Here is a 15,225-nt window from a genome sequence, read left to right as displayed (position 1 = left end):
AGAATATTATACGAGATTTTTGGCAGCACATCTGCTACGAGAAATGCTTTCGTCTAAAACTAGCTTTACAGATGAACATCTGGAATCATTGTTCTTGATGAACTCAGAAAGAGACATTCTGACCGAAATAAACAACGATCTTATTATTGACAAAATGTGTGAGAAAAGCAAGGTGATGCGAAGGCTCCTTCAAGCATAAAGCAGTGACTTTACTTTCATTTTCCAAATTTACTTTTGTTAATTTGTAGTAAATGTTTCATGTATACTTTTTGTCAATGGTTTTAAAAATAGATAAAAAATAAGTTAATGTTATGATGAACATAGCTTTAAAAGGACAGAAGTATGAAAAATAGCATAAGCCCTAAACTTAGATCTTCAGTTATAATTAGGCTGTTAACAAATGTAGCCGAAGAATTTAAACAACTGGTGTGATTTTTGTAGTCTCAGTTAAAGTGTGCAGATTTATATAGGCCTAATATTTTTAGTACTCAAAGTCTCTCTATTTGTTTATGAAAATATTGAATTTGTATAATTCTATCGTGATTAACTGCAATAGCTACTTAATAATTGTTGTTTTTGTGTACTAATTTTCCGGGGAAGCCTCCCGGCACTTCCTTTTATTAGGAGGGGGTGTTCCAGACAAGGGAAAGCCTCCGATGGACGGCGCCCTCCCAGAGTATGTGACCGCACCCTTTTTACATAGCCAGTCCACCCCTGAGTACATTTTGCTATTTTTTTTTTTTCGATTTTCAAATTGGTCCGGCAATACAGCAGTAATGCCGATTTGTGTATTACAATGTTATTATGAAGTAAATAAGCAACTTAGGAATTTTTTAAAACAATTATTTTTAATGAACGGAAGATATTTTTATTCAAGGTGTTTAGGGTCATTTATCGTAAAGTTGTAGCAACACTGGAGTGAACTGGTTTGCTTTTCGTTTTGCAATTGTCTAATGTGTTCTTGGATGTTCGTGTAATTTGCTGATATGAAAATTGGAAAATAAACTAAAATCAAGACGTATTTAAAGTGGCCTGTATTTCTTGCGACGGTAACTAATTGGAAATAGGTAATTATATAATATAAGAAATCGCACTATCCTGTTTTATGAGTACATAGTGAAATTTAGGATAAAGTTTACAATACACGCTCCAGCTGCGCATCCTTAAGTAGGACCGCTTTGAAAGGTATACTAGAGTAGGGCAGGGTAGAGTACAGTAAGATAGGGATAAGCAGGGTAGTAACGGGTTAGCTTAAGGTTAGGTAAGTTTTGATCCATTTTCAAAAATTAATAGAGTGTAATTTCTCCTTTCTTAGTATACCTGCTGAGGTGGGCGTTATAAATTTAACCCGAAATTTATTATTTCTACACTTCTTGCGTCATTAAATTAAATCAGTACCTTAGTAACTATTTCTTAGGGGCGGAAAAGGGCATCAGTCGTGCAGAAGGTTCTATCAAATTTTGAGACATCTCTTATATTTTCAGGTTAGCTCAGAGCGTTTTATTTCTTTTATCATATCATGTACTAAATGAGAAGCTTCATTACAACTTGCAGATTGACTTCAAGAAAGCTCAGTATAAATACAGTGTATACATGTGCTATAAAAACTAGTGCATAAAACACGAACCAACTTAATGCTAAGTGGCCACTAGAAAGCACGAATGTTATCTAACCGAGTTAGGGCAGGAGCGCAGGAAGAGGATCCGAGCGGTAGCAAGGGGATGCGTTCGTAGGGAGCAGGCGTATCAGCAACGGGGTTTTACGCATAGACGAGTATAGTGAAAGAGCACATTCACATATACAATATTTTCACTATTACTAAAATTCATTTCAATATGCTGTGCAGTGATAATAATTACTGATATTCACACTCTCATTCCTTCACGAAAAATGTTTCACATAATTTTTTTACCTATAAATTTTGTATTTGGTAGAACGTTTACTTGGGTGAACCCCCAAAATAATTTTATATTTGGAATTTCTGTTAAGAGTATGCATACCATGTCTGGGCGGATGCTAAATAAATAAATAAAATAAAATAATAAATAAATAATAAGCCCACATCGGGTGTCCCCACGGAGCAGGCACGTCAGCGACCTGTGGGTATGTGCATAAAGATGGCATTGCAAAAACACTACATATATCATAAAGAAACAGTGCCTTGTGTGTGATATAGTAGAGCTTTGTAACACTTGCTTAGTTACACATGATCGCTTAGGACATTGTCCTAAGATAGAAGTTGACTTCACCATGTTCTAGTGCGTGGTTAAGCACACATTTGCATTACGTACAGAGCAACAGAGGTAATACCCACATATATGTTTTGGATTAATCTACCGCAGATGGCGGCAGGAATAGACCCACATGAACCTGTTTTCAACGTTATATTACTATTTATTTGTTGTTCTTTTAATCTACCTTACCTAGATCTACTTCTTTTTTACAAAAAAAAAGTAGTAATATAAAATAAAAATGTAAAATAAAATAAAAAAAAATAAATAAATAAATAAAATGATGATGATGCTGATATTGTTTAGATTTGTATGATTTTTTTTCTTGCTTAGGTTAAGTTAGTATAGTGTAGCTAGGTTAGGATAGGGATTTTAGGTTTAAGTTGTGCGAATATGTTATATGAGTGTCTACCTGTGCTAGATTGTTCAGTGGGTCCGAGCTAAAAGAGAGGTAGCGAAAAGCGTAAATCCTCTATGCCGGCCACATTCTCAATGCACAGAGGAGGTTGAGCACCAAAGGAATAGAGAAAGAAAGTAAAATGTAGCTAACCACAACCATATGTAGTGATTCAATAGTGTAATGTATTTATATTGTGTTATTTTCATTTGTTTTGTGTCGATCTAATGTGAATGTTTGAAAAGTCGAGAATATTTATGAATATGAATATTTCAGGAATATCTGTGGAAAATTAAATAATGTTTAGGCTCTGAAAGTTAGAAAATCGATAATGTTAGTTTCTCAGATGGGTATGTCAGTATGAGCAAGTGTAAAAGATCCTTTTTTTTTTTTTTTTTTTTTATAAAATTTTCTTGTTCAAATCCACTTTCATAAAGAATGTCAAATAAAATTTACTAGCCGTGGAAAACATCTTTCTTTTCAAGTACAAAATATAATTCTTTGGTAGTTTTAAGAAGTAAAAGTTGAGTTACAGTTATATTTGATATTTATGTGAATCCTGTGTCTGTAGTCGTGGTTCACAACCTATTTCCGGATGGGATGTGGATAATGAACTGCAGGCCTGGATACCGGACTGTGAGTTGAGATGGAAGAGACTTTGGAATCTTTACATTTTCGGGCAAGATTTGAGTTCTATTTTCCGTAGATGATTGGCTTGGTGAGTGTATCGGTGGCTGTTGATGACGAGCCCATACGGGCCCAGTAGGTTCGGTATCACTAGTCAGTGATGCATTCGGCATAGCCTGTAGTCTCAAGGAAAGGGAACATCATACAAAATACAACAGTATCAGCATTATATTTCATCATTCATCATCATTTTAATTCTTTTATTTTTTTAATTATTTTAATTTTTTTTTTAAAAGTAAAAATGGCGACCCTTATCCAGGATCTCTGTTGTTTCAATCCTACGCGAGTGCTAAGGAAAAACAAACAATCACAGCAAAGTATTTGTAATGGGGATCATTATGACAATCGACTCATTGAATGATTCATGGTCACTTCTGGATCTGTATGTGCGATGTTGAGGGAAACAAATTTAATGAAAGTGAAGATGTCTGCTGGTAGCAGATTGAGTAACGAATCTCGTCATCCGAACGAGTATATATGTTGTAGTGACGAAATCGCCGGTTTCAGTGTATACTGTGACAGTTGCTTCAGATGGGTGCATGCCCAATGTTATGATTTGTCAGATTAACAAGTCCAAGAATTAGATAAAAGTAGTGAACCGTGGCTATGTAAGCCTTGCATGGCGAAACAGGTGACAGTGTTGCCACTTCCGAAGTCATCGGAAACAGATAGCGAGGAAGGTGAACATGAAACGCAGGGTAGCCCGAACGAATCGGACAAGGAGGAAGGAAATCGAGGAAATGTAGCTTCCGGTTCTAATGTACAATTAACTGACTTTGCAGCCATGATGGAACGTTTCAGCCAGGCTTTAACTTTAACGCTAAACGAAAAGTTTGAAAAGGTAGATAGTAACTTTCAGTCAATGAATCAGAAATTCGACAATGTCAAATTCGAAATGTTGCAAATAATTAATGAGAAGGTGGCTCATGTAAACGAAGACGTAGAGGCTGTTAGGTCGGAAGTTCGCGATTTGTATACATCTGTTGGGAATTATCAGACTAAGATAGACGCGCGGGTAGATGCCGTTGAGGAAAGTCTCCGGTTATCGGTTGAGGCGCAGAATCGACGATGTGATGACTTGACTAAGGAGTTCTCACATCTCGAACTAAGTACCCAGAGGTCGTATCAGGCACTTGAAGCCAAGATTCAGACGTTAGAAGAGAACCAAAACCAAAGAAAAGACAAACGGTGTGGACGTAAACGATCGCAAGACTTTGTGGTCTGTGATGGAATCGAGTCTGATGGGACCGAGTCAGACATCCAAGTGGATGTACCGGTCTCTTCCGTTGGGGAGACTCGTGCTATTCCCACGGTGACTGTCTCTGTCTGTCAGCCGACCAGCATTCACGGCACAAATGTCCTTCCATTTGAATTACCCTCACATACGTTGAACTTAAGCAAGTCGAATACATCCTGTGTTGAGACAATAGGTTATCAGGCGTTGTCCAGGAGGTCGAATCCATTGTTAGTTTCACCTGAGGTATCAGGATCTTCAAATACCAGGTGTCGGTTGAACCATGTTGTGTCCTCTAGTAATGTGGCAGACATGACTCCTTCGTGTGCTGGAGTTCAGGAGGGAATGTGTGGTCACGTGGTGGTATCGATGCCAGACAACTTAACTTCTGGACAAAATTACCAACATTATTCTATTTTCGGTCAAAATTACTCGGGTGCAAAGAGCCCCGTTGTTGGCCACAATTCTCCCGTGAACCCTAGTAGAAGCGAGGAAGGCTTTGGTAAGCGAACTCTAAATTTAAGACTTTCTGAACTAAATCATTTACCTACATTCTCTGGTGAATACGGTTTGGCTAGATCATTCTTAGAAAATTTAGAACAAACGTTTAAGGTAATTTCGGCATCGGAACATGAACGCCTAACCTTGGTACCTTGTTGCTTAACAGCTGGGGCCAAGACGTGGTTTCAGACTGTTTGTAAAGACATCAGTAGTTATGCAGATTTTGTGCGTCTATTTCGGGAACACTATTTTTCGGCAAGGATGGAAAGATTGCAAAAGAAGTTTATTCAAGGGATGAAGTATGATCGAGCGAAATACAACCGATTGACAGATTTTGCATGGAAAATTGTAGCGGAATATTATGCGGTGGCACAGCATCCGGATGAAACCGAACTCATTGAAATTGTCTTGGACTGTTTACCAGCTGGTGATGCCAAGTTACTGCGGGCTGTTGAGCCGAAAAATATCCAACACCTTATGGTTAAAATAGCCGAGATTGAAGGACATCCGGAGCCGAGCGAACTGGTTACTGACAAAAAGTTTAAACGTTTTCAGGTGCGTCAGGCAAAAGTAGTCAAAAAGGCCGAAAAGTCAGGAAAACAACCCACCAAGGATACTTCGTCTCAGACGGAGGAAGACAAAGGAAAGAGGAAGGAAGGAAATTCCAATGGGAAAGGAGGAGATGACCGATTTTCTAGAAACAGGGGTCGAAGAAGAAACTTTCAGACACGAAGACCTTGGCCCAATAATGGAAGGCCGAATTGGGTAAGAGATGACCATGGAAATCGGAATGCTCCGTATGGGTACAACCAACGCTACCAACCAGCAGCGATGAGTTACGGGTATCCGCGGGGTACATCTCAGACATGCGCGCCAAACGCGATGAACTCAGCAGGAGCGCAAGCCTATCCGGGATATGCGCCGAATTTACTTCCTGGAGGGGGAGTGGCGACTCCCACGTCCACTCCTTCCCTGGGAGTGAACATGGCGATGTCCACTGGATGGCCTCCGCAATATCCGACATTTGTACCTACTATGGCTCAGCCACCGGAATCGAATGGGAATAGTTTGGGAAATGCATACCGCAGCCCTCATTAGGGGAGAGTGTGGACTGCGATGTGGATTCCTCAACTCCCCAGAAAGAACAAGATCAGTTAGCGAGTAGTCAAAATTTCAATTTGGTTACAACCTCATTCGATTTTGATACAAACCCTCCAAATTCAAAATTCAATGTTTTGGCAAATTCCGAAAATCGGGAGACAAAATTGGGCACGCCTCTGTTCTCGATTCGTTTCGTGATCGACGAGAAGGAGTTTGACTCCAGTGCGGAGAAAGGTATTCTTTTAACTTATCCTTCACCTACGTTAACTTGTTCAGTTGGAAGTTTGACTTTAGTCTGTATCCTGGATTCTGGAGCGGATACGAATTTGTTGTCTGGAGACGTTTGGAGGAGGATCAAGGAAATTTATCCATCTGCTAAGCTTCGTCCAAAATCCAACATTTCATTACGAGGTTTCGCAGGAGACGAATCTTTTCAGGTCAAAGGTTTGCAAATACTAAATTTTACAATTCAAGGTTGCGTTTTCGAGGTTCCAGTATATGTGATTCAGAAATTAAAAACAGATTGTATTCTAGGTTTCCCCTTTTTCATTAGGTATCATGTTCTTCTAAATTGCAAATCGAAAGAAGTCTCTCTTGAGACTGATTCAGGACAGACCATCTCCATTAGCATGGAACAGCAGCATTGTTGCCAAGTCACCGTTGCAGAGGTATCATCGGATAAAGAGGAAGACTCTTTATATCAACCATCTATTACCAAAGAAGAAATTCAAAATTTTGTTTCTCAAAGAACTGATTTAGATTCAGATTCTAGGAATCGATTATTTTCGTTGTTACTCAGGTTTCGTTGTCTCTTCACAGAGAATCCCAGAGTCGTGAAAGTTGAGCCGTATAGAATACAACTTTCAGACGACGTTCCCGTGGTAGGAAAGTTGTATCCTATACCCGTTCACCTCCAGAAGGAATTTGAGCAAGTGCTGGACAAGTGGTTGAAACTTGGAATCATCATAGAAGGTCCTTCACCTTACAGATGCCCTGTACATGTGGTTCGTAAGGCGTCTGGGGATCTGAGACCGGTGATGGATTTGCGTGGAATCAACGAGCGCGTGATTGCACCAAGGATTCAGGTCGAGCCGATCAATGATCTGATCGCACGAGTCAGTGGTGCCACCATCTTTTCCTCGTTGGACTGTACGCAGTCTTATCACAGTGTTCCAATCCATCCAAACTCCTACAAATATGTTAGTTTCATTTACAAAGGTCGTCAATATCAAATGACACGTCTAACCATGTGTTTGAAATCATCTCCAGCAGTTTTCCAATCAGTCATGCATACTTTTTTCGGCTTAGAACCTTTCAAAAATTTTCTCATTGTGTATCTTGATGACGTCCTTTGTTTTTCATCATCTATTGATGAGCATTTTCAACATCTGGAAAAGGTCTTTGAAACTCTTCGTTCGGCAAATCTTTCGCTCAATTTTCAAAAGTGTAATTTTCTTCAGGTACAAATTCCTTTCCTTGGACACATTATTTCAGGATCATCAGTGAAAATTAATCCAAAGAGTAACGAGGCCATCCGTCACTTTCCTCTGCCGCGAACTAAGAAAGCTTTACGAAGATTTCTTGGTCTCGTGGGATGGCGAAAGCGACATTTCCCTGACTTTGCTGGGTTAACAGCTCCATTTTATGATCTTCTGAAAAAGGATCGAAAGATTGAATACTCCCCGGAGTTACTGGAAAAATTTGATCAGCTGAGAGAAGTTTTAAGTAGTCCTCCCGCACTTGCGCAACCGGATTTCAGTCTTGACTTTCATTTGTTCACCGATGCCTCTGCGGAGTTATTGGCCGGCTACGTGGCACAATATCCCCCGGGACAGGATGATCCGGAGGTTATTGCGTATGCGAGTCGGCGAATAAAACCGCACGAGGCCTCGTTGTCAGTGTTCCAGTTGGAATTAGCTGCAGTTCTTTTCCTCTGTGAAAAATTTTCATACTTCATTTTAGGTCGACGGACTACGGTCCACTGTGACAATGCGGCAGTCACATATGCTTTCAGTTTGAAAAACCTAGATGCTCGAACTACTCGTCTTCTGCTCAAATTGCAACGTTTTGATCTTCAGTTTATTCACATCAAAGGCTCTGACAATGAAATCTCTGACCTATTGAGTCGGTATCCTCCAGAAATTCCTCAGGCAGAAGAGGATTATTTTGTAAATTTCTTGACCGCGGAGGACACTGACTTCTTGAATGTCACGGAACTGAGGCGAGAACAGCGGAAAGATCCGTATTGTAGAAAATTACATACCATTTGGAAGGGTTGTCAAAACAATACTAGGGTACGTGTGGAGAATAATTTGGTTTACGTCAGAAATTCTCAAAATTCTGTTTGGTTGCTGGTCATTCCTTCCAGCTCAGTGAAAAATATTGTTTCGGCAATCCACAACAAAGGCCATTTTGGAGTGAAGCTATGTTTGTCGTTCGCTAAGGCCATGTTCCATTGGAGAGGTATGCGTGAGACTTTTACAAAGTATATTCAAGAGTGCCTTCTTTGTGCACGAACCAAGTACTCCTACAGGGTGATTAGAAAGGAGCCCTGTCATGTTGAGGCGTCTTCTTCCTTTGAGAAGCAATGCCTCGATCTGGTCGGGCCTCTTCCTAAGAGCCAGGGATATAAATATATCTTGTCCATCCTGGACATCTACAGTCGTTTTGTGTGTTTCTTCCCTCTTCGGACGGCACACACAAGAGAGATTGTGGCGGTCCTTGAAAAGAGATATTATTATCAGCTACCATACCCAAAGTATTTGGTGAGTGACCAAGGTCCGCAATTCTTGTCGGGCGTCTGGAAAGAGTTTTGTCAAAAACACCGGATAAAACATATACTTACCACGCCATACCATCCGGCCTCTCATTGCATTATCGAACGCAGACACCGTGACCTTCATCGCATTCTCCGCCTATATTGCAGTGACAACCAGTCCAAATGGAGTAATTTTCTAAAAGCAGCCCAAGACTTGTGCAATCACTCTTGGTGTGATGCTCTCGGATGTACTCCAGCAGAGCGTTTCTTATCGTATTCAGCATCCAAGAGCTTCAAAGAAAACTTCATTTGGCCCAAAGAGACAGTGCAAGTAAAAGAAGACAAGAAATTTGTAGTTTCTATTCCGGCAGCAGTACCGAAGAAGGAAAGAAAGCTGCGGAAACAACAAGATATCATCACAGAAGGTTCTTTGGTGATGGTGAAAACTCACCATGTATCGTCAATACCAAAAAAGGTATTCGCTAAATTTATGCATACATATGTTGGACCGTATAAAGTGGTATCCTTAACTCGAAATTCCGCGAGATTGCAAACTCTGAAGGGAGAAAACATAGGAGTCCAGAGTTTTGACAATCTGAAACTGTTCCGCTGTTCTGAAGAGAAAAGAAAGGAATTATTAGAAGGATTAAAAAAAACCTTAGTTTATAGGTTAAGGTTAGGTTAGGATATTATATTATATAGGGTGTATGTATAGTTGTGATTAGAATCAAGAATTTATTCAGAAAAAAAAATTGTTTTGTCTTGTATAATCTTCAGTATTTTTGTAGTCACAAACAAAAAAATCAACTTAAGAAGAACTCATAAGTTCAGATTTTTTTTTCTCCGAAGCTCCCGGAGGATGTTACCTTATGCTCGGCATAACGTAACATGGCCCGGTGCTTTTGGGCACCTTGTATATTGAAAGGGAATTTTAACTTTATTGAGATTGTCAGGAAAACATGCTTTATTCTGTAGTAGGAAACTGTAGGTCGCAAATTTTGCGTAATTTCAGTTAAGTAAATCGTTGCAACGAATATTACATGAAGAATATATGATTAGTAATTATATTTTGTATATTTTACGTATTTATCCAAAAATATAACATTATTTTAGAAAATAAGTGTATATTTCAGCTTTTCCAATGGTTTTCAGTTTATTTTTATAGATATTTCGGCATAGGGAATCTTCACAAGAAAACTAAAATTTTAATTTCGTAAATCTTCAAAATTCCAAATTAAGAAAGTCGGCCATAATTTCTTCTTGGTGCATCTCTTTGTTTTCGGAGTAAATTATTTGATTGGATAATCCGCAATCACAGCTGTAGCAGAGATTTTCGGTTTTCTTTGATCTCAGCACCGAAGCCTATCATCCGATAGTTACGTCACAATTATCTTCCAATTAGGGATCATCTTCCCGTTGTTCTTGGTCTTACATCTTCAGCCATTACAGGAGACAGGCGTGCATTGATCGTCGTCTATAACAAAATTGTGAAATTAACTAATATTTCTAAAACTGTGAATTTTTCTTCGTTTGGTATCAGTTAGTACTTGTATGGAATGGTGCTTCCAGTAAGTTTTACGTTCTTCAACAGCGAGGAATTGCAGTAAAGACGGTGGCAAAGACTCTTGTCTTGATTTTGGTGAGTGGTGACGAGAAGAAGAGGTGAGTTTAGTAAGCTAGATCTGCAGAAGGAGAATTCGTTTGGATATCTCGCAGCTATGTCAATTTTTTGAAACCACCGTAAATGATTCTTTCTAGAATCAGGTGGAAAGATATTATGGTAAAATACTCTGGTTAATAGGTTTCGGCTCATCGTTGGATAATCAAGTAAGTGTAACTAGAAAGTCAAAAGGAAATCGTTTTGGAACTCCAACCTCGAAATCAATGTTTTGTGGCATAACATTAGTAGTGTTGTTTCTTGTGCTTGTGTAAAATATTAACATGATGTGCTAACTGCATTAAGTTTTCCCCAACACCGCTCACATACGGATCTGGACAATGTGACATCGTGATTTCATTCAATGGGGGGGGGGGGGGGGAAGAAAGCTAGATTATCTCAGCACAGAGCGATTGTAATAACAACAAGGAAATGTGTGTACCACACACACATTTTCCCCCAGTGAAAAGAGATGTTTAGATTCCCTGAAACCTCGAAATTATTCATTTTTCGGTAGTACTGCATGAAATTAATTTTTATAATTTGGCATGTTTTCTTTGGTTTGAAAGTAATTCTAAACGTTATAATAATTTTGGAAGTAAATGTCAGATTCACGGCTAAAGTCAAGTGCAAGGGTACATGAATTTTGCGTACCGGTAACAGGAAGCTATCGTCAATAGGCTAAATCTCCGTGATATTTTATTCTGATACCCATCGAGTTTTAAAAATTTCAGTTCTAATGATTACTAGTGGAAATATTTTTGTTTTTTTTAGAAAACTCAGAATTTCAGAGCGACACTAAAGTAAATAACCACTGCGTCTTTGGTTATAATCTGGTAGCAAAACAAAATATAAATGCATAAATGAGAATGGTGCTTCATGAAATATGTGTGTGATTTTTTTCTTGCTTAGGTTAAGTTAATATAGTGTAGCTAGGTTAGGATAGGGATTTTAGGTTTAAGTTGTGCGAATATGTTATATGAGTGTCTACCTGTGCTAGATTGTTCAGTGGGTCCGAGCTAAAAGAGAGGTAGCGAAAAGCGTAAATCCTCTATGCCGGCCACATTCTCAATGCACAGAGGAGGTTGAGCACCAAAGGAATAGAGAAAGAAAGTAAAATGTAGCTAACCACAACCATATGTAGTGATTCAATAGTGTAATGTATTTATATTGTGTTATTTTCATTTGTTTTGTGTCGATCTAATGTGAATGTTTGAAAAGTCGAGAATATTTATGAATATGAATATTTCAGGAATATCTGTGGAAAATTAAATAATGTTTAGGCTCTGAAAGTTAGAAAATCGATAATGTTAGTTTCTCAGATGGATATGTCAGTATGAGCAAGTGTAAAAGATCTTTTTTTTTTTTTTTTTATAAAATTTTCTTGTTCAAATCCACTTTCATAAAGAATGTCAAATAAAATTTACTAGCCGTGGAAAACATCTTTCTTTTCAAGTACAAAATATAATTCTTTGGTAGTTTTAAGAAGTAAAAGTTGAGTTACAGTTATATTTGATATTTATGTGAAGCCTGATCAAAACAAAGAGCAGTACGTACATAATAATTTTAATGGGAAAATGAGAATAGCTGTGAATCAAGGGAAGAGACTTTTCCTTAGTGTGACCGGGGTTGGAAACAACCGAATCTGTCGAAATTTTCTTATTTTATCAGTTTTAAATCAAAATCTCAGTTTGGATTTTTTTTTTTTTTTTTTAAGTTGCACGACAAAATTCTGTTTTCGAGATTTGTAAGATTTTTCTTTTATTTAGATAGGGCTTTTACAGACAACATTAAGATCTTCTTTGTGCTCATTGCCAGCTCCACTCGTAGGTCGATGTCCTGTGTCTGTAGTCGTGGTTCACAACCTATTTGCGGATGGGATGTGGATAATGAACTGCAGGCCTGGATACCGGACTGTGAGTTGAGATTTAAGAGACTTTGGAATCTTTACATTTTCGGGCAAGATTTGAGTTCTATTTTCCGTAGGTGATTGGCTTGGTGAGTGTATCGGTGGCTGTTGATGATGAGCCGATACGGGCCCAGTAGGTTCGGTATCACTAGTCAGTGATGCATTCGGCATAGCCTGTAGTCTCAAGGAAAGGGAACATCATACAAAATACAACAGTATCAGCATTATATTTCATCATTTATCATATTTATTTTAATTTTTTTTTTTTTAAGTAAAATTAAGTAATTTTCATTTCCACCTTTCGAATTCTTAACTGTGAATCACAAATATATCTTATTTTCATTCTTTCTTTGCTCTTCACTAGATATATATTCATTAATATTGTATTCCTGCGCAAAATTCAGAATGTACTCACGCGCATTATTCAGAAATAACGAAAACAATGAATCCTTACCCTTTCGTGTTTCCGACCAGCACTATAAACAACACTCTAATACAGTATTATGTAAATAAAATTTTAGAAGGGGATTGGGGTGGAGCGTCCTATCTAACACAAGTCTTTGTACATGGAACATTACTATTACGTATACGAAAATACTTCTTTTCTGTATAATAGGTTGGCACGTAAGGGAATACTTTTGTTCATGAAATATGAACGTATCTTGGCAGAAGGTGCGCTGTTACTTCATTAGGAAGTGTTTCTTAAGGGAAGAGTAGCATTAAAGGGTGTTATTAACTTTAGGATGGTTCAGTATAACGACAGCTTGTGGAAATATGGCATAAAAACTTCAATATATAAAACATAAATTAACTTAAAAACAACACTAACTTCTGCCAGATGACCACTAAAAACAAGAATGCTATCTAATCGAATCAGAGCAGGAGCGCTGCTGGGGGACCCGAGTTTTAGCGAGGATGTGTGTCTATTGGGAACAGGGACTTCAGTGACGGTGGGTATACACATAAACGAGGAGAGTGGGAAAATACTTTATATAGCATAAAAACATGCATTCCGTTGTGGCACAGCTTTGCAACAGTTTTATGATTACTTTGTACACTGCTTTCGTATAGCATTTTACTTCATCATGTCTTTCTTACGGAGTACTATGTAGTAAAGAGCACACTTTCCATTCGGTATATCTACTTTATTATACTTGTAAGAGGTAAAATACGATGTATTTTGACTATTTGTACACTCCTATTGTGAAATAAAGTAACATATTTCTTTCATTATTTTACAAGATTTACAACTCTAATTGGCTACTATTTGCTCTGTTTCACCACATTTGGTTCAAACAACTTACATCTTATTTTTACCCGTTCATTCCTGTATTTCCCTCCATTATTGCAGCGTACATGTCCTAGGATGGTTAATAAGACATTGAATTTAAAACACAGCATATTATGCTCTTTTGCTTGTTTACCTAATATCGCATCAATTTGCGAAATCATATAGTCGAGAATTTTCATCCCTAAATAATGAAACATCGACGATGACCTGTATTATAATTTCAGTTACTTTCATGTTAATATTTCATCTGATTCTATTAATTTTTCCGTAAATCTTATATTTCGGGGCCACCATCTGCAGCAGTTAACTCATTTTTCTGTATACTCTTTTCTTTCGTAAATTTTACAAAAACTATCGACTATAAAATAATATAGCACCAAAGAATTTTAAACATGTTAATTTTTAATAATCATGAAATGTTATACGTTTGTAGGAGTAGAATCCACTGATGTGCTCCAGGGAGTTCTGACGTACACACACACACTTAATTTTCCGATTGTGACCGGGAAAATTAGATGAAATGATTTTATGATGAACGTGAAGAAGGAACAAGTATTCATGCTATAGGCGGCCTCTACACTGCGAATCTCGTGTTATGCTCATTCCATAGAGCAGAACTTGTTTATACACATTAATTGCTTGAATGTTTATAGGAAGCATTAAGGAATTCATTTAACTAAGTAAACGTTTTGTCATACGTTCGTGATAAACCATTCTACGAATATTAATGTGATGCGAGCAAAGATTCTCTTTATTCTACTTAGATTCGTTTATCCGGATACTCTTACGAGATGCCTGAACTGTCCTTAACTAAATTGGACACGGTGAGTCAAGAGCGCGCGCTGAGTCTCGTAAGAGTTCGCTTGTCCCGATCGGATATACCGTTGAGGAATAATCACCAAACAAACAAGATATCCATAGATTTAACATTGAAAAAGCATTTGACGCGCGAATTTTCATTATAGACAAAGAAAATAGAATTTTCAGAATTAGAAATAGGGCGAAGCCCTTTTTCGTTTTGTTCTGTAGACCAATTTTTAAAGCCATTTTGCTTTTCGCTAATATTCAGCTATTTGCTTGTCGTGTTCGTTCACAAAAACAATTGAAGCACTAAAAATTCTATGAATAATCAGCAGGGTTGGCTGGTTTAAACCAGCTGGTTTAAAAAAAAAAAAAAAAAAAAAAAAACAACTGGTTTAAACCAAAAAACAAAAAAATGTTCGTAAAAGTGTAAGTGTTTGTAAAATCTTGATGAACACACATTTGTGGGTTATCACGTTTCACTCCCGTATAGTATTCGTATTATATTCAGACCTAAATTCCCCATTCATTACTCAAAAAGATTATACTACAAAAGCAACTTTTTTTTTTACAAGTTTATAAATGTTTATTTTGTGATTTTTTTTGTAGTTGTTATTATTGTTATGTAATTGCAATCGAAGAAAAATTCTAAATATTG

General features: G+C 37.7%; 1 protein-coding gene across 1 annotated transcript in view; it reads left to right on the top strand.

Annotated features, from left to right (window-relative positions):
- The first annotated feature begins 907 nt into the window (after positions 1-907).
- LOC145686430 (uncharacterized) overlaps positions 908-15,225 on the top strand; it is a 40,038-nt gene continuing 25,720 nt past the window's right edge. The window contains exon 1 of the mRNA XM_081759727.1: positions 908-1,067. The gene's annotated coding sequence lies outside the window, so the exon portion shown is untranslated. The remainder of the gene's footprint in view (positions 1,068-15,225) is intronic.

The sequence above is a fragment of the Thermobia domestica genome, chromosome 5 (assembly GCF_964235325.1).
Source record: "Thermobia domestica chromosome 5, izTheDome1.hap1.1, whole genome shotgun sequence".
NCBI classification, from domain to species: domain Eukaryota; kingdom Metazoa; phylum Arthropoda; class Insecta; order Zygentoma; family Lepismatidae; genus Thermobia; species Thermobia domestica.
This window is presented reverse-complemented; position numbering and strand designations above follow the sequence as displayed.